The 18,739-nt window shown below is 39.3% G+C and overlaps 1 protein-coding gene and 1 long non-coding RNA gene across 3 annotated transcripts in view; one reads left to right on the top strand and one right to left on the bottom strand.

The window, feature by feature from the left end:
• Positions 1–4,337, bottom strand: part of LOC139746857 (uncharacterized) — a 456,577-nt gene extending 452,240 nt beyond the window's left edge. For both annotated transcript variants that reach the window (XM_071658479.1, XM_071658480.1), the window contains exon 1: positions 4,073–4,337. The gene's annotated coding sequence lies outside the window, so the exon portion shown is untranslated. The remainder of the gene's footprint in view (positions 1–4,072) is intronic.
• A 9,907-nt stretch (positions 4,338–14,244) lies between these two features.
• Positions 14,245–18,739, top strand: part of LOC139746923 (uncharacterized) — a 61,855-nt gene continuing 57,360 nt past the window's right edge. Inside the window, exons 1-2 of the long non-coding RNA XR_011712263.1 lie at positions 14,245–14,324; positions 14,429–14,552. This is a non-coding gene — a long non-coding RNA (uncharacterized lncRNA). The remainder of the gene's footprint in view (positions 14,325–14,428; positions 14,553–18,739) is intronic.

Below are 18,739 nucleotides of genomic sequence, written 5' to 3' on the forward strand. Positions count from 1 at the left end.
TAAACCACCTCATTATCTGGGGAGTATTCTTTACTGGGCAGTGATGTTTGGAAGCATTCTTTTGCGGACATTTTAGTATTTGGAGAAAAGTGTTAGTAACGTTCTAGTAAAGGGGCATTGGCAATAACTTTAGAATATCAAGAATTTGGTTTGGAATGGTAGTGTGCTCTGTGGAGAACTGAATAAGAAGACTATCCATGAATTCTAAACCAAAATTTAGCTAAAATGGTATGGTAGAGCCAGTGTATGGTGCTCATTGCATTTCTTGCTTGATGAATATTTTATTTTTTTTTTTATTTTGCTTTGTCGCTGTCTCCCGCGTTTGCGAGGTAGCGCAAGGAAACAGACGAAAGAAATGGCCCAACCCACCCCCATACACAATGTATATACACACACGTCCACACACGCAAATATACATACCTATACATCTCAATGTACACATATATATACACACATAGACACATACATATATACCCATGCACACAATTCACACTGTCTGCCTTTATTCATTCCCATCGCCACCTCGCCACACATGGAATACCATCCCCCTCCCCCCTCATGTGTGCGAGGTAGCACTAGGAAAAGACAACAAAGGCCCCATTCGTTCACACTCAGTCTCTAGCTGTCATGCAATAATGCACCGAAACCACAGCTCCCTTTCCACATCCAGGCCCCACACAATGTTCCATGGTTTACCCCAGACGCTTCACATGCCCTGATTCAATCCAGTGACAGCACGTCAACCCCGGTATACCACATCGATCCAATTCACTCTATTCCTTGCCCTCCTTTCACCCTCCTGCATGTTCAGGCCCCGATCACACAAAATCTTTTTCACTCCTTTCCACCTCCAATTTGGTCTCCCACTTCTCCTCGTTCCCTCCACCTCCGACACATATATCCTCTTGGTCAATCTTTCCTCACTCATTCTCTCCATGTGCCCAAACCATTTCAAAACACCCTTTTCTGCTCTCTCAACCACGCTCTTTTTATTTCCAGACATCTCTCTTACCCTTACATTACTTACTCGATCAAACCACCTCACACCACACATTGTCCTCAAACATCTCATTTCCAGCACATCCACCCTCCTGCGCACAACTCTATCCATAGCCCACGCCTCGCAACCATACGACATTGTTGGAACCACTATTCCTTCAAACATACCCATTTTTGCTTTCCGAGATAATGTTCTCGACTTCCACACATTCTTCAAGGCTCCCAAGATTTTCGCCCCCTCCCCCACCCTATGATTCACTTCCGCTTCCATGGTTCCATCCGCTGCCAGATCCACTCCCAGATATCTAAAACACTTTACTTCCTCCAGTTTTTCTCCATTCAAACTTGATGAATAATGCAGTTATATTTTTCTAACCCATCATGCAGATCAAACAATTATCAGTCCCTGGTTCATCAAGGAATGGGCTCAACCATATATCTAGTTTCCTTTAAAATATTTCTGTAGTTCTCCATGGATATTTACACTGAATAACCTTTCCAACTATTTTGCTGGCCTTGTTTATTTTTCTTCCGAGATGGAACAGACATTAGAATACCCTATTCAGTGCAATTTCATCCATGCTTTAAATATATACTATCCATTCTAGGCAGCACATACAACACACACATCATTCACTTCCCACATCAATGAAATCCAAAAAAAAAAGCAACACACAAACTATATGCCCTCAAAACACTAAAGGCACCAAATTTGGACAAGAAAAAGAATCCCGTAACATCTTCTACTAACAATTCATCTACTCTGCTATTCCACTCTCTGAAAATAAAGTTAAAAAACTGTAAACCACACAAAACAGAGCACTTAGATCAATATCTAGCTACTTTGCAACTGCAAAAACAAAACATTCACCCAAAGAAACGAAGATCATCCTGATGCTATCCCATCTCAACATGCTACAAACAAAAAAATCTTCATAAAAGGGCTAAGCTCCTCCAACCCAAATCATAATCAACCACCAACCTCTGACCAGAAATAAAAAGTCTACTCCTGCTTACCACTTTGGCAGCCTCTACTCACAGATTGCCTCATCCCAGCGAACATACCACTCAAAACACATTCATTGTGAAATGACCTGACATGCACTTTACAATCACCTGCCCAACTCAGTCTTAAACACCACCCCACCAAACATACATCCATCTGAAACTACACACCATACAAATCCAAGTCACACTTTCCCACCAAAGCTCTGAAAAGTATCCATCCCTTACATACGCTCATGTTCTTGTGGATAGATTGTGACAAAAATGATACCAATGGATTCTATATACTGCCAGAGTTGATACAGTTTGGATTGTAGCTGTAGCACTTCTTACTCCATCAATATGTTTTCATAAAGTGGGCTGGGCTTTGAACTTGAGAGAAATTTTGGGGTAAAAACACTCCATATCAACAGTAAGGAATGCAATGGTTACATTTTCATCAAAATTAGCAACTGGAAAATTAACGGAGTGATATGTATGGCATCTTGTCGTTATTTTCTGACATCCATGCACAATGTGTTTGGAAGTCAGAAAAGGGACTGTCCTGTAAACAGTAGAATTGTTCACATTCTACAAAGCCTTTTTCAGTTATTTGATGCATTCCACTATATGTCGCCATGCATTGTAATGTATGAATCTAAATATGAGCATTCACCAACTGAAAATTTACTCCGAACATTTACTGGTCAGGTGCCATGCACTCTCTCCATATACACACATACACACACACACACACACACACACACACACACACAGACGCAACAAACCCCATCACTACATTTTTTGACCTATGGTCTTACCCATTGGACGTGCCTGGTTTCCTAAATGCTGCAGGGGTTTCCTAAAGGTAGAAAGGACTCCTGGGGCAGGAAGTATAGTATATTCATATATACCTCCGCTTGTCAGGCGCCCTAATTACCAACCAGCCCTTATGGAAGAATGTAGATGGGATGACCATGGATTGACCACAGTAGTCAAGATCTGAACCTATATGGACTTGATCCTAGGAAGCCTATGAATGTGTCAGTCAGGAATAGTAAGTGCAACACAAAGGAGGTCCATAATCTCATGATAATTCTAATGTTTCAGATGTTGTATCTGTATTTTCCTTAAACTCTATTTCTATTTATTTTGGAGCTATGCAACAACAGTATTCAATCTGTATTTTCCTTAAACTCTATTTCTATTATTTTGGAGCTATGCAACAACAGTATTCAATCTTCCTTTCTATATTTTTCACTGACAACAATCATTACTGTTCTGCCCATAATGACATTACCATAGTACTCATTACTGGCCTGATGTGCCTTTGATAAAACTTTTGTATGTCTTTGATAATTTGAATAAATGAATTGTGGGGAGGGTAATGAACATAAGAAAAATCCGGCTAACCCTTAATCTGCTATTATTATCAGACATTTTTAATGAACTGCTCCTACTGTCACACGATTTAAGTTTTCCCTCTTCAGTTTAAAAGCCCTGCTGATGTTCGCTTTTGCCACTTACGCCATAGCTGGTGATGGCACCAGGAGCCGAAGAAAATATATCGGGCATTTAAGTCATCCATAAAACGTCAGGGAGAATGCATAGATGTCACCAGGTATCATGTACAAGCACATCATTATAAGTAGTTTTACAATAAAAAAAAAAATGTAATAATATCACGTTTGGTGAAAATGAAATTTTCTGCAATCATGAAAATAAAGTCTTCTCCGTAAATAACGCGTCAACACAACAACTATTGAAGTAAAGAAAATGTAAAGCGTGTAGTGCGAAATCACACTTCGAGAAAAGGATCCTAAACTGTGTAATGAGGTATGGGTGTGTGCCAGAGCTGCATGTCAATTACCAACGAATTCCTTGACATAAATGATAAACCATTTCAAGATTCCTGACGTAATTAATTTATGACTATGCAAAAAAAATAATTAGGCTGGCGATAAACCATCACCATTTGCAAGGCATATTCATGGACACACAAAATAATCCTTAATCCAGTAATTAACATGTATAGGTACCACTGCAGAGTAAATAATATTCAAATAAAGGAATAAATTAGTCATTTTACCTGTAGCTCCTGCACCATGCCGCCTTCCCACTGTCAAGCAAGACCCACCACAAGGTGACATGTATGGACGAATCAATCCATAAACATCTTAACATTTAACAAATGAGGATAACAAATGCATATCAAGGAGGATCATATCAGCTATAACTCTAAAGTATGTGTCTAGAGAGCATTTGCTTAACTAAATGAAGTGTTCATCGAAAACGTAGTGCGGGTTACTCCCAAAACTTTTAAGTGTTGCCAACATGACACACAAGCAAACATAAGACATATGGCGTCCCTCAATTTTCCAGACAATTTTCATGATCTTTTACGTCACAATTTACAAAAGGAACTTACAATGGACAAAAATATTCTTAAGTGTACAAAATGCTCTTTACAGTATACCACATATCTAAATTCTTTACAAGTAATGCTCAGTATATATATATATATATATATATATATATATATATATATATATATATATATATATATATATATATATATATATATATTAGAAGTCCTTAAGATTCTTCGTATGGGATCATCTTCGCCCTGACATTAGCACAAGACTATAGATTGTTGCACAAAAAACACGTTATTAGTGAAATACTTTTCCTCGTGCTGTCAGTAAATGGGTCTGCCATTGCTAGTTCAGTATTTCGTGCAAGGCCATCTATATTTAGTGAAAGCCTCAAGCACACAAGTAAGTCTCAAGAGATTGCGAGGCAAATTAGAATGTCATCAGACCTAAGATTACTCCTTATTCAAATCCTCTTGTCACACCTTTGGGCGCTGAACATATACTCGTTTTTAATTACAAAATTCATTTCCCAGGTGTTGAACCCCACACCAACGCTTCTTAGAATACTGAACAATATACATGGAGGAGGTAGAACAAGATTTGGAGTCAAAATGAACAAATCTTTCAGAGCTAAAAGCTTCGGATATACAACACCAGAACTCAACAGAAGACGTCTTTTAATGACGGTAGATTCTGCCTTTACCATAAAGGTTATTAAGGATTCATTTGAGTGCCTCGATTACTTAAAAGAAGACTTATCACGTACTGTCCTTAAATTTGTCATTCTCATGTACCACGCATGTGGAACGTTGATTTTGAAGACAATCTCATTGCGAATGTTCCTCAAAAAATTCATCTCTTGACCTTGTCATTACTCATCTGCAATGCATGATAATTTTTCATTTTTCGCACCAAAATTCGTGCCTTCATCACATCAGAGATGACTTAGTGGTCTTCTTCGTCCTATATACCGTAGATAGGCACTTTAAAAAGGAGACTTTGCGATGCATAAGTCAACTGTTCTCGACACCTAGCAGTGGAAGAACATATCATACCGTCTCAATTCTCTGCGTCTGTTCACGTGCCAGAGACGGAAACATTCGACTGTGAGATAAGTAAAGGAAAGGAAAGCTTCAAGCCAATCCTCTGGCAACTTTCCCCCTGCACTTCATTCCTACTTGTACGGTAAGTAAAGGAAAGGAAAGCTTCTAGTCTATCCTCTGGCAACTTTCCCCCTGCACTTCATTCCTACTTGTACGGTAAGTAAAGGAAAGGAAAGCTTCTAGTCTATCCTCTGGTAACTTTCCCCCTGCACTTAATTCCTACTTGTACGATAAGTAAAGGAAAGGAAAGCTTCTACTCTATCCTCTGGTAACTTTCCCCCTGCACTTCATTTCTACTTCGCACTGTGCATATATGTAGAACTGTAGACGACTGTGGCTCTTTTTTTGCTGAATACCAGTTTCAGAAATACTGTAGATGCTTCAGAAATGACGGATATACTGGACTCTTAGGACCATGAACTTTTTTCATTTGAGGGTCCTCTTCAGAAATATAATACAGCTTCTTGAGGAATTAGAATGGTCATCAATATTTGGCCAGAGGAAGACTGGTTCATTTCAACACCTAGAGTTTCTTGATCTGTCCATGAACAATAATGTTACGTGAAACATATTTATTATTATTTTATTTTATTATACTTTGTCGCTGTCTCCCGCGTTTGCGAGGTAGCGCAAGGAAACAGACGAAAGAAATGGCCCAACCCACACCCATACACATGTATATACATACGTCCACACACGCAAATATACATACCTACACAGCTTTCCATGGTTTACCCCAGACGCTTCACATGCCTTGATTCAATCCACTGACAGCACGTCAACCCCGGTATACCACATCGCTCCAATTCACTCTATTCCTTGCCCTCCTTTCACCCTCCTGCATGTTCAGGCCCCGATCACACAAAATCTTTTTCACTCCATCTTTCCACCTCCAATTTGGTCTCCCTCTTCTCCTCGTTCCCTCCACCTCCGACACATATATCCTCTTGGTCAATCTTTCCTCACTCATTCTCTCCATGTGCCCAAACCATTTCAAAACACCCTCTTCTGCTTTCTCAACCACGCTCTTTTTATTTCCACACATCTCTCTTACCCTTACGTTACTTACTCGATCAAACCGCCTCACACCACACATTGTCCTCAAACATCTCATTTCCAGCACATCCATCCTCCTGCGCACAACTCTATCCATAGCCCACGCCTCGCAACCATACAACATTGTTGGAACCACTATTCCTTCAAACATACCCATTTTTGCTTTCCGAGAAAATGTTCTCGACTTCCACGCATTCTTCAAGGCTCCCAGAATTTTCGCCCCCTCCCCCACCCTATGATCCACTTCCGCTTCCATGGTTCCATCCGCTGCCAGATCCACTCCCAGATATCTAAAACACTTCACTTCCTCCAGTTTTTCTCCATTCAAACTCACCTCCCAATTGACTTGACCTTCACCCTACTGTACCTAATAACCTTGCTCTTATTCACATTTACTCTTAACGTGAAACATAATCTGGATTATTCTTTTGCTTCACATGATTCCTAAATTTATCGAACGCTGCTGGCAAAAAAAAAAAAAAAAAAAAGACGTGGAATCTCTTAGCATCATTATAAATATAGTCCAACATGGGAAAAATGGAGAGCTAAGTTCCGTATACTAGTGTGTGTGTAGAAAGATACAAACCTGACACACTTGCAGATATAAAATTAGTAGAAATACGCAACTTCTCCAGAAATCTGTGAAATTTACTGGATTATCCCAAGGCAGACCAAATTTTCTCCTTGGACCATGCAACTAATTGGTGATTTGACTTAGCGCAGTTAGTCAATGATGATCAGTGGCTGGAATTGTATGACCACCTAACCTCCCTCTAAGAGCTGACTTTAGAACGGCATTATTAACAAAATGATGCTAGGTTTGGAGATGACTGTGGGTGTCATTGAAATTCATGTGCAGATCAATCTACCAGTGAACTGTGTTGACTGCATATATCACCGTCCATGTAGCATTAAACTCCGTCAGTAGTTTGATTAGCTCATCTGGGTTCTTTCAGAACGCCACCTTCTCTGTCTCTCGATATCCATGTTTTTTTAATTCTATTCCTTTCCTTGTCACTCTGGCTACCATTTGGCCACTGAAGACGCAATGGGACCTTTGGAACTGTCTTATATATTCTCTCGATTGCCTTAAGTTCCTTCTCACTAGAAACCCCAGCTTTATTTACCACTACCAGTCTGCTATGAGGTAAGTTCAAACCCTCTCTATTTTACTCCTAAGACACTTCTAATAACTTAAAAGAAATATTCTAACTATTTACTAACAATGCATCAGTTTTAATCATCCCTTTCCTTCATGCTAGCCTTAATTCCTACAAATTTCTTACAATTTACTTAGATCTGATGTTCATGTTCTTTGTGGTATATGGTGTCGGCGCTGCTGAACTTTTTGTGATGTTTCATATTCACTGTTGTTAAAACTAATAATTACATATCTCCATATTACCTATTTACATGTCTACATATCTACCTTAATTATATCTCCAAGAGACTTTGCATAGTAATTACATGATCGATTTCTGTGGAATTTATCGGAAAACAAGAGACATGTCTATTTCAACTACACGTCAAAATCTACGTCAGAGAGCTTGTGTATTTTAATATTAGGCTTTATATGCCGTTGAATAGCATAAACCTAAAATGTTTTGAAATATACGAAATAAAACGTTAATTTCATTACAAAATATCCAATCAATTATTCTAATCCCTTATTTGACAGGTCGACCATGTCATAGTTAAACCTTATCTTTGTGGATATAAAGCTAATATCAATCACTATCGCATTTCCTAATATTCAAATCATTCCTTTCCTTCTATGTACACTAGCAGTGTCAGTGAACTTTCTTCTAAACATATAAAAAGGTTATTTATTACGAAATGATGCATAACACAACAGCTGACACAGTGAAGGCCGGGAGGGTCAACAGTGGAAGGCAGTGAAACCAGTTACCTCGTCACTGTAGGTAATGAAACCAGTTACCTCGTCACTGTAGGTAGTGAAACCAGTTACCTCGTCACTGTAGGTAGTGAAACCAGTTACCTCGTCACTGTACGTAGAGTCAAGTTCTAACACCACCTTGGGTTTTCACTGTACCATCTGCTTGCCACTGATATCGCTGGGTTCATTATCACACACTATTCTTTAGGGTAATAATAAACCACCTCCGTCTTCTTTACAGAGTTTAATTGTCATCGTGAGAATAGCGTTAACTTTTTAAGCTTACTGATTGTAAATTCGATATTGTTATAGCAGAATTTATGCTCAAGAGTACACATAGACTGAATAGGTCTGTCAGCTAACACAGACTGCATCCATTATTTTCTTTTTTATGATGAAGGCACCAGTCACAGACACACCTCTACTTCAAGGCCAGGTCTTGCTTGAAATATAGAGAATCATGAAATGGAAATAGAAAAGACAAGGGGAAGTATTTCCGAATTTTGGAGGAAGTGAAAAAGCTGTCTTTCGAATATGCCAGGTCATAGCTATTAGGAAAGACATGAGAGGGTAGAGAGTTCCAAAGCTTCTACGTGTAAGGAAAGAAGTAGGTATTAAAACGGCCCACCCTTGAGTTGCCGACGGCCACACAATAATCATGTGACGCACCAGCTTGCAGAGTATTGCGTGGTCTAACTAGTGGTGGGGGGCACACAGGCAGCCAGCTCTCGGGAGCAAAAAACAATGTAGTTACCTATTGAAGAGGGAAAAAGAACCAACATTGCAGGCGTAGAGTAAGGGGGTCAAGTATGCTAGTTAGCCTGGGAGAGTTAACACGTCGGGCCCCTTTCGACTCAATTTTGTCACGTAAGGTCGCCGAGCTAGAACCACCCCAGATATGAGAGCAGTACTCCATACAAGGACGAATCAGTCCCTTGTATATACGGAGTAACTGTTTAGAAGTTTTGACATCTAAACAGGATACCCAGTTTCTTAGAGGCAGACTTAGTGAAACTTATCACTAGAACTTATCAAAGAGAAGTTGCTCATATTAGCGCCACGGTTAATTTTCTTTGTATATCACAAACCTTATTTTGATTACACATCATAGTGGCTAACACACTTTGAGCCAACTCTGTTGTCCGGAAATCTGATTCCAGTCATCCACTATTCTCTGAGAGAAGTTCTGGCTAAGATCTAGTTTATTTGGTGTACCAGAAACGATTTTAAAACATTTTATTTATGGTTAAAACATTTAATTCCGAAATGTCATAGCCATTATGGTGGCAAGCTCTCGAAGGAAAGAAAACATTAACTATGAATATGACGAGAATTCAAAAATTGAAGAATTATGATAGCATATAATTGTGATATAAGCATCTAAAATGTTTTTGAGATCCATTATTGTAATATAAGCATCTAAAATGTTTTTGAGATCCATCATTGTAATATAAGCATCTAAAATGTTTTTGAGGTCCATTATTGTAATATTAGCATCTAAAATGCTTTTGAGATCCACTCTTGTAATATAAGCATATAAAATGTTTTTGAGATCCATTATTGTAATATAAGCATCTAAAATGCTTTTGAGATCCATTATTGTAATATAAGCATCTAAAATGCTTTTGAGATCCATTATTGTAATATAAGCATCTAGAATGCTTTTGAGATCCAGCTGATGTAGTAGATTGCAGAGAAGTCGGATTAAAGGAATGTTGAAGGCGAGACCTATGAGTTCTGGTAGGTCATTATCTCGCGCTACACAAAGATATCTTAGGCTGATGATTCACATTAGCCATTGACGACATATAGTTATCAAGGACATAAGGAATATTCCTTAAACGAGTGACTAATGTGTATATATATAATTACACAATACGGTTTCAACAAAGAAAGAAATTCATATATTTAACTAGAACTGTGTTCATTCAGCCTGCTGACAGTCATATAAATTCCTTCTACCGCTCAATGTGTATGGATGAAACAACCCAAATTATTGACAACGTACAAATACAAATGTGGGTCATTATTGTGTAGACGAGAGGATCATATTTAGCTCTAACTCTTAGCTTGAGTATTTGTAGTACATATTCAAGTAAATTATCTCTCCTTCGAAAAACGTATTACTGATCCAGCATTTGATATAACAATTGTTACTACAGACATGTAAGAAATCGAAATATAAACAAGTGTGTATAAATGAGATGACGATAGAGGAATGAATTGGGTAACGTAATTAGTGGGTGTGTATGTGATCTTACAGTCACATTAACACCTGAAGAGGAACTCAGCGACCCTGGCAGTTAACGAGCTTCAAACTCAAACAACCAACCCAAATCACCACAATTCTGCCAAAATAACAAAATATATATATTTTCTTTATTGTTCTTTGATAATGTATAATAATTAAAGAGGAGGGGAACATTCTTATTGCATAAAGGGAGATAAACTAGGAAAGATATACTGGTATTGAACCCATTCATAATGCATTCATTGTGAAATGACCCTTAGTGAACACTCGTTCCGATACCATTCTGCTCAAGCAGAAAAATATACATATATGTGTATACATACGAACAAAGTGTATATACGCACACTTTCATAGAACATACAAACCTCAAACAACCAGGTTAGGTTCGCGATCATAGCCAGCACTCACGCAAGGCTCTCGGGCTTGAACCTGCCTGTAAGAGGTTTATATAAATATATAAATAAATGTACATATATATAAAGACCCCTAAAAGTAAAGGGATTTACTTCGAGCCACGTCCTCCACACACGTCCAGTGACTGGAACCAAGATGTCTCACCGGGATAAGTCTGTCGAGTGAATTGTTGTCCACACTGCTGCTGAGGTGGTTTGGCCAGTCAAGTCGTACAGCAACCAGGCCACCACCATGCGCAGCAGTAAAGTTGAAAGGGGGGAAAAAATAGCGCTGTGTAGCATACTAATTGTTGGGCACGTAAAAAAGAAAAAAAAAAGAAAAGAAGAGATTGCATGGAACTAAAGTGGTAGCTTTTTTTGTGGTTGGCAGCGCTGTTGCCCCCCCAGACCCGGCAGCACCAGGGAGTGTGATTTCACTTAACTACGAGTAAGAGCAATTCGCTGATTTGCCAGTTAAAGTTGCTACAAGGTGTCCGATGACGAACTTGACACATCCCCGCTGGGTACTGCCCAGTCGTATGGCCGCTCCTTTATTGTGTATAATGATTTTGGGTTATATTCAGGTGAAGAAGAGATCAAGTAAGGTAGGTCGGGTAATGCGAGACAGGCTTGGCAGGGGTCCTGTGATGGCTGTGGCGATGGTCGGAGGCGGCAGATGAAGCTGAAGCAGGGTGTGCAGAGGAAGTAGTGCCTGGCTACCAAGACACCGTGGAGCTCCTGTAGGAGGTGGTGGGTGTAGCCTGCATCGCGGCTTCTGGAATGTTGTGCCGCGGCTGCCAGAGATGTGGCAGGGAAGCAGTGGGCTGCGGGCGTGGCTGCTGAGTCCTTGTAATAGCCGCTGCTGCTCGCGACGGACGGAGGCGATGCCCGACGCGAGTCCTGTCCAAGGTGGGTGTCGGAGATGAGGCATCACGGTGAATTCTGCGAGGAAGATGAAAACATTAGGAGCCCATGTTGGGTCATCTGTTGATGGAGGTGAGCTTCACTGGGAACCAATCATTCTCCTCTCTTCCTACTCGTACACATGCCTTACATCCTTGGTAAGAACTTTTCACTGCTTCTAGCAACTTACCTCCCATGCCATATACTCTTAATACCTTCCACAGAGCAGCTCTATCAACTCTATCATATGCCCTCTCCAGATCCATAAATGCTACATATAAATCCGTCTGTTTTTCTAAGTGTTTCTCACATTCTTCAAAGCAAACACCTGATCCACACATCCTCTACCACTTCAGAAACCACACTGCTCTTCCCCAATCTGATGCTCTCTGTCAATTCCCTCCCATGTAATTTCCCAGGAATACTCAACAGACTTATACGTTTGCTGTTGAAACACTCACCTTTATCCCCTTTGCCCTTGTACAAAGGCACTATACATGCATTCCGCCAATCCTCAGGCACTTCACTATGATCCATACATACACTGAATATCCTTACCAACCAATCAACAACACAGTCACCCCCTTTCTTAAATTCCACTGCAATACCATCTAAACCCGCCGCATTGCCGGCTTTCATCTTCCGCAAATCTTGCACTACCGCTTCTCTGTTTACCAAACCATTCTCCCTGACCCTATCACTTCGCACACCACCCCGACCAAAACACCCCATATCTGTCACTCTATCATCAAACACATTCAACAAACCTTCAAAATACTCACTCAATCTCCTCACTTCACTGTTATCACTACTCCTCTTGCTCCATTCACCGATATTTCCATTTGTTCTCTTGTCTTTCGCGCGTTATTTACCTTCTTCCAAAGCATCTTTTTATTCTCCCTAAAGTTTAATGATACTCTCTCACCCCAACTCTCATTTGATCTCTTTTTGAACCCTTGCACCTTCCTCTTGACCTCCTGCCGCTTTCTTTTGTACACCTCCCAGTCATTTGCACTTCTTCCATGTAAGTATCGTCCAAACTCCTCTCTTCTCTCTTTCACTTATAACTTTATTTCTTCATCTCACCACTCACTATCCTTTCTAATCTGCCTGCCTCCCACCTTTCTCATGCCACATACATCTTTGTACATGTCATCACTGCTTCCCTAAATACATCTCATTCCTCATCCATCCCCTCACGTCATTTGCTCTCACCTTTTGCCATTCTACACTCAATCTCTCCTGTTACTTCTTCACACATGTCTCCTTTCTAAGCTCACTTACTCTCACCACTCTCTTCTCCCCAACATTCTTTTCTGAAAACCTCTACAAATCTTCACCTTCGCCTCCACAAGATAATGATCAGACATCCCTCCAGGTGCTCCTCTCAGAACATTAACATCCAAAAGTCCCTCTTTTACACGCCTATCAATTAACACGTAATCCAATAACGCCCTTTGACCATCTCTCCTCTCCACATACGTATACTCATGTATATCTGTTTAAGCCAGGTATTCTCAATCATCAGTCTTTTTTCGGCACAAAAATCCACAAGTTCTTCACCATTCCCATTCACAACACTGAATACCCTATGCACACCAATTATACCCTAAACTGCCACATTAACACATATACCAGCTGGTCTCGTGCGGCAAAGCTGCTGACACACTCACTCAGTTGCTGCCAAAACACTTGCTTCCCATGACCAGCTGCATGAGCACCAATAATCACCCATCTCTCACCATTCACTTTCAGTTTTACCTCATCAATATACATACATATATATATATATATATATATATATATATATATATATATATATATATATTATATATATATATATATATATTATTATATATATATATTTTTTTTTTTTGCTTTGTCGCTGTCTCCCGCGTTTGCGAGGTATTCTTTTCTTTCATACTATTCGCCATTTTCCGCGTTAGCGAGGTAGCGTTAAGAACAGAGGACTGGGCCTTTGAGGGTATATCCTCACCTGGCCCCCTTCTCTGTTCCTTCTTATGGAAAAATAGAAAAAAAAAAAAGGAGGATTTCTAGCCCCCCGCTCCCTTCCCTTTTAGTCGCCTTCTACGACACGCAGGGAATACGTGGGAAGTATTCTTTCTCCCCTATTCCCAGGTATAATATATATATATATATATATATATATATATATATATATATATATATATATATATATATATATATATATATGTGTGTGTGTGTGTGTGTGTGCCTGCGGTGTAGTGGAGGAACCCTGTCTGGCGGGTTGGTAAGTTGGTGACGCAGGCGCAATGGCAAAGGTCGACTGTAAAGTTAACATGAGCGCTCGACTTGGGTGGAATTTTGGATTTATCTAAAGAGGTATGTGGCTGAGTTATGGCACAGTGTTGTATATGGTGCATAGTCATAGATTGTAATGATATGGGGAAATTCCTGGCTTTAAGGATATTATGGATATTTGACAGGAACCAAGTGTTGGTGACTGCGTCAAGGGACGATATTAATACCCAGAATTGTACAGCAGGTGATGGCCTGCTACCTTGTGTCATGGACGGCTACACTGAGGCCAGGGGAGAAGAAATGTGCCAGGTAAGATCTACCCAGTACTGTGGTGTGATATAAAATCTTCCAAGGTGTAGCTAGACCGTGAATGTCGGTGTTAAACTGGAGTATCTCACGGGGATGAGCAATGGTCGGGTTAACTCAAGTATTCGGGCTGGGTTCAAGCAGAGACTAATATAATCCTTGGGGTCCCAGAAGGGAATAATACTATGGTTGAGGAAGATTATGGTTGTGAGGCAGATCAATATGTGGAGTTAGTGTTGGGAGTTAGAGGGGTGACATAGTGGCGCTGGTGTTAAGGATGAACACAAGGTTATGAACCGAGTCAATTTGGGTAAATATGGGTGAACTATTAAACTGATTGGCAGTTGTATATGTCTGGCCACATTGATCTAAGTTTGTTGTGACTTGAATTAGGAAAGTTATTAAGTATTCTGTAAATAACGAACAAAATAAGAACCTTTGAAAATGTTATGTGAATAATAACCAGCTTTGAAAGGAAATGGACTTTGCTTTGTATTTTGCAGAGATTATTATTATTTAAATTTTTCTTCCAAATAACTTCGATTATGTTGGTTCAATGACCTATGAAGGAATTCATTTATGTTTTAGATTTTCTGTGAGTTGAGGCGAGCCCTAATCGTGTTTTTTGGAGCAAGTTTCGTGTATATATATATATATATATATATATATATATATATATATATATATCTATATATATATATATATATATAATTGAATATGACTGCGTATTCACAATTGATTATCTTACGTCAGTTTTCTACTCTGATTAATGTTTGTTGTAAAGGTTATTGGAACACAACTTTACTGAAAGTTTGCATTTTAGGTAAAAAACACAAGACACTAAACACAAAAACAATATCACAACATTTCTGCTAACCCTGAGCCATTTATCAAGATGAAGAATACAGGCGGAGAAAGTAACCAGATAGGACAAGACATAATGGATTTAAATTAGAAAATAAATGGATCCAGGTCGTATGTGGGTAAATACTGATTCGGGAATAGGGTAGTCGAGTTATGAAACAAGCTGCCAAATCGTGGAAGCTAGATCTTTAGGGAGTTTTAAATAAAGGCTGGATGTGTTTAAGGGTTCAAGCGGTTGCTTGTAGGGTGGACAGACTCAGGACCTGCCTAGCAGTGGCTAATAGGCATCTTGCAGTGCCCTCAATTTCTATGCTCCCTATTTCGTAGTGATATATCCCCTTCTATTTTGACACCTGCTTTTTGTTGTGGGTCAAAATTTGGTCAGCACATCAACCTTTGGCTTTGTAATAAGTGTAGTATATTGGTAGGGCTATTTCCCTTTAAAGACTTTAATAGTCCAAAAATAATTGCTTTACTCTGGGAAAGCTTGTAGTGACAGCAGCAGTCAATCATAGTTATGTTTTATAAACACCCCGGCAAGATCTTAAAGAGAAGCATTCATTCCTTGATAAAGAAGTTTTTGATCTCCCCCCCCCCCCATAAATTTATAACTAATAGAATATGTAAGATAATGCGTCTAATGGCACTAGTACCTTGTTATCACTGAATTTACCAACTCCTTACTGTATTACAGAATTACAGAATTGAAAGACTTCAGACAGAAATTACACTTCCTTAAAATTATATACAAGTGCAGAGGATTTCTTTTTTCAATTTTCAATGTATTACATACAATTTTGTACTCCTTAATACAACTGTTATTAATTTTCACTGGGCTTCCTGAAGGAACCATACAGGATGACCTTGCTCCAGGTATCTCCCTGCATATTGCAGACTATTTGGCTTGAAAAAGTGACATTAGCCTCTCTTGAGTGTTTTATCAGGTTCCTGAATCACAACTCCCCCCAGAACTTAATTGTCCTGTAGCTTGCTGTGTGTCACTCATACCATCCTCACCTCACTCCTGTATGATTACTACTCTCAGAGCTCCCATACCTGACACCTTTACACTTCTAAGTCACCTTTGATCAACATGTTTCCTTACAACTATGTTATCACACAGTTCTATCTTATATGTCAGGGCTCCGGTTACTTCCACTACAACTCTTGTTACCCAGCAAACTCCCATACTACTTTACTTCTCCACAAACACTTCATCATTTACCAAAAATTCCCTTAAACAACTGCCCATATCACAGAAAATTGTTCATTTCATTTTTATTTTTTTTTTCAAATTTGATCTCTGTAGGTTAAAGGGACCCTGTAGATTTCTACCCATTAGCAACTCTGCCAGGGTATTATCAATTACAGACTGTGGTAAACATCTATATGTGAATACAAACTTTTTTTTTCTATGTTGAAGGCTATAGTCATGGATGAAAGTCCACATCAAGGCTGGGTTTAACTTGAAATATAGAGAAAATTATGAAAGGGGACAAGAACAAAAAGGAAAAGTAATTATGATTTTTTCAGGAAGAGAAAAACCTATTTTTTAAAATGTGCCAGGTCACAGTTACTGGGAAAGACATGAGAACATAGAGTTCCAAAGCTTCGAGGTGTAGGGAAAGAAGCAATTATAAAATCTGCCCACCCTTGAGTTGCCAATGGCCACACAGTAATTATATGACACAGCAGCTTGCCGAGTATTGCATGGTCTAGCTAGTGGTGAGGCGCACAGGCAGCCAGCCCCTCGGGAGCAAAAACCAAAGTAATACCTATGGAAGACAACCTTGTTTTCATGTCTGCTTTTCTCGTTTTCTTTAGCTTATTTTTGAAGTTTGAATAGCTCTTTCGAAGATTCCATTAGAGTTCGGGTGAAAAGGAGTACAAGTAACCTAGTCAATCCCGTTTTCCTACATAGATTGGCCAAATTTATAATTGGTAAATTGGCTTCCATTATAACTAACATTAAGGACAGCCCATGAATGATAAAAATATCAGTTGCATGTAATTCTTACTGCCAACCACTTTGAATAGGCATCAATGAGGACCAAATACATATACTCCATAAACAGTCCTGTGAAATCTACATGTACTCTCATGGCTTATCAGGGTATGGCCACACATGAAGGGGTGGAAACAGGATTTATTTCTATTCACTTGACAAATCTAGTAAGTTTCTACCATTTGTTCAATATCCCTATCTAAATTAGGCCACCAAACATATGATCTAGCAATCCCCTACGCTGTGGAGATGCCTGGATGACCCTCATGCAGCAGTTCCCTTAATACACTTTGCTGACGTGCTGGAGGAATCACTGTCCTGTTCCCCAACAGTATGCAACCTTCATCTGTACTAAGTTTATCTGTATGTACATAAAATGACAAACTTTGGAACCTGAGCAGTTTTTGACCAACCATTCTTGATAAAAGACAAAATTTTAGCACTACTCATATTGGACAATGCCTTGTGTTCATTTAAAAGTGTAACAGTGGGCTTGCGTTTTGTGACTAATGTGAATGATCTTCCATACACTTAGGAATGAAAATGGCACCCCTCAAACACTATTGCCAAACTCTGACAATAAGTTTGCGCATAATTTTTCTCCATCAAGCAGTGTGTGTGTGAAACAAAAGCTATAGGTTATTCTGATCCATCTTCATTTTGGTGTGCTGGCACTTCCCCTACACCATACTGTGATGCATCACCTGACAAAACAAGAGGCCTGTCTGTATCATAATGTACCAAAACCTCACTAAACAATAACATCTGCTTTGCTTTCTTAAATGCGTCTTCTTTTGGTTGCAACTACTGCCATTGCATCCCCTTCCTCAACTACACATACAGTGATGCAAGCACTGAAGAGAGGTTTCTGAGATTTTTACCATTAAAATTTATACCCCTCAAGAATGATTGCAATGTTTGCACATCTGTTGGTATGGGTGCATCCACAATTGCTTTTACTTCACTTTCTAATACATGAATGCCCCATGCATCAGTTTTGTGTCCCAGATAACTTGCACCGTTTTGAAAAAATTCACTTCTGTCAAAATGCAACTTCAAATCTTTTTCATTTAATCTCTCTACCACCTTGGTCAAGTTTGCTGTATGTTCTGCTACAGCACTTCCAGTGATCAAACTATCATCTGAATATACAACAGTGTGTGGAATAAATTGTACAGTTCTCCCTGAAAAATTTCAGCTGCACTCTTGATACTGTAACATCCAATAGCATCTGTTGATATGTACTATTCAGTTCCAATTTTGAGAATAACTTACCTTCTATCTAACTGGTCAATAAGTCATTTATTTTTGGAATGAGGTA

Source organism: Panulirus ornatus, chromosome 66 (assembly GCF_036320965.1).
Source record: "Panulirus ornatus isolate Po-2019 chromosome 66, ASM3632096v1, whole genome shotgun sequence".
In the NCBI taxonomy this organism is placed as follows: domain Eukaryota; kingdom Metazoa; phylum Arthropoda; class Malacostraca; order Decapoda; family Palinuridae; genus Panulirus; species Panulirus ornatus.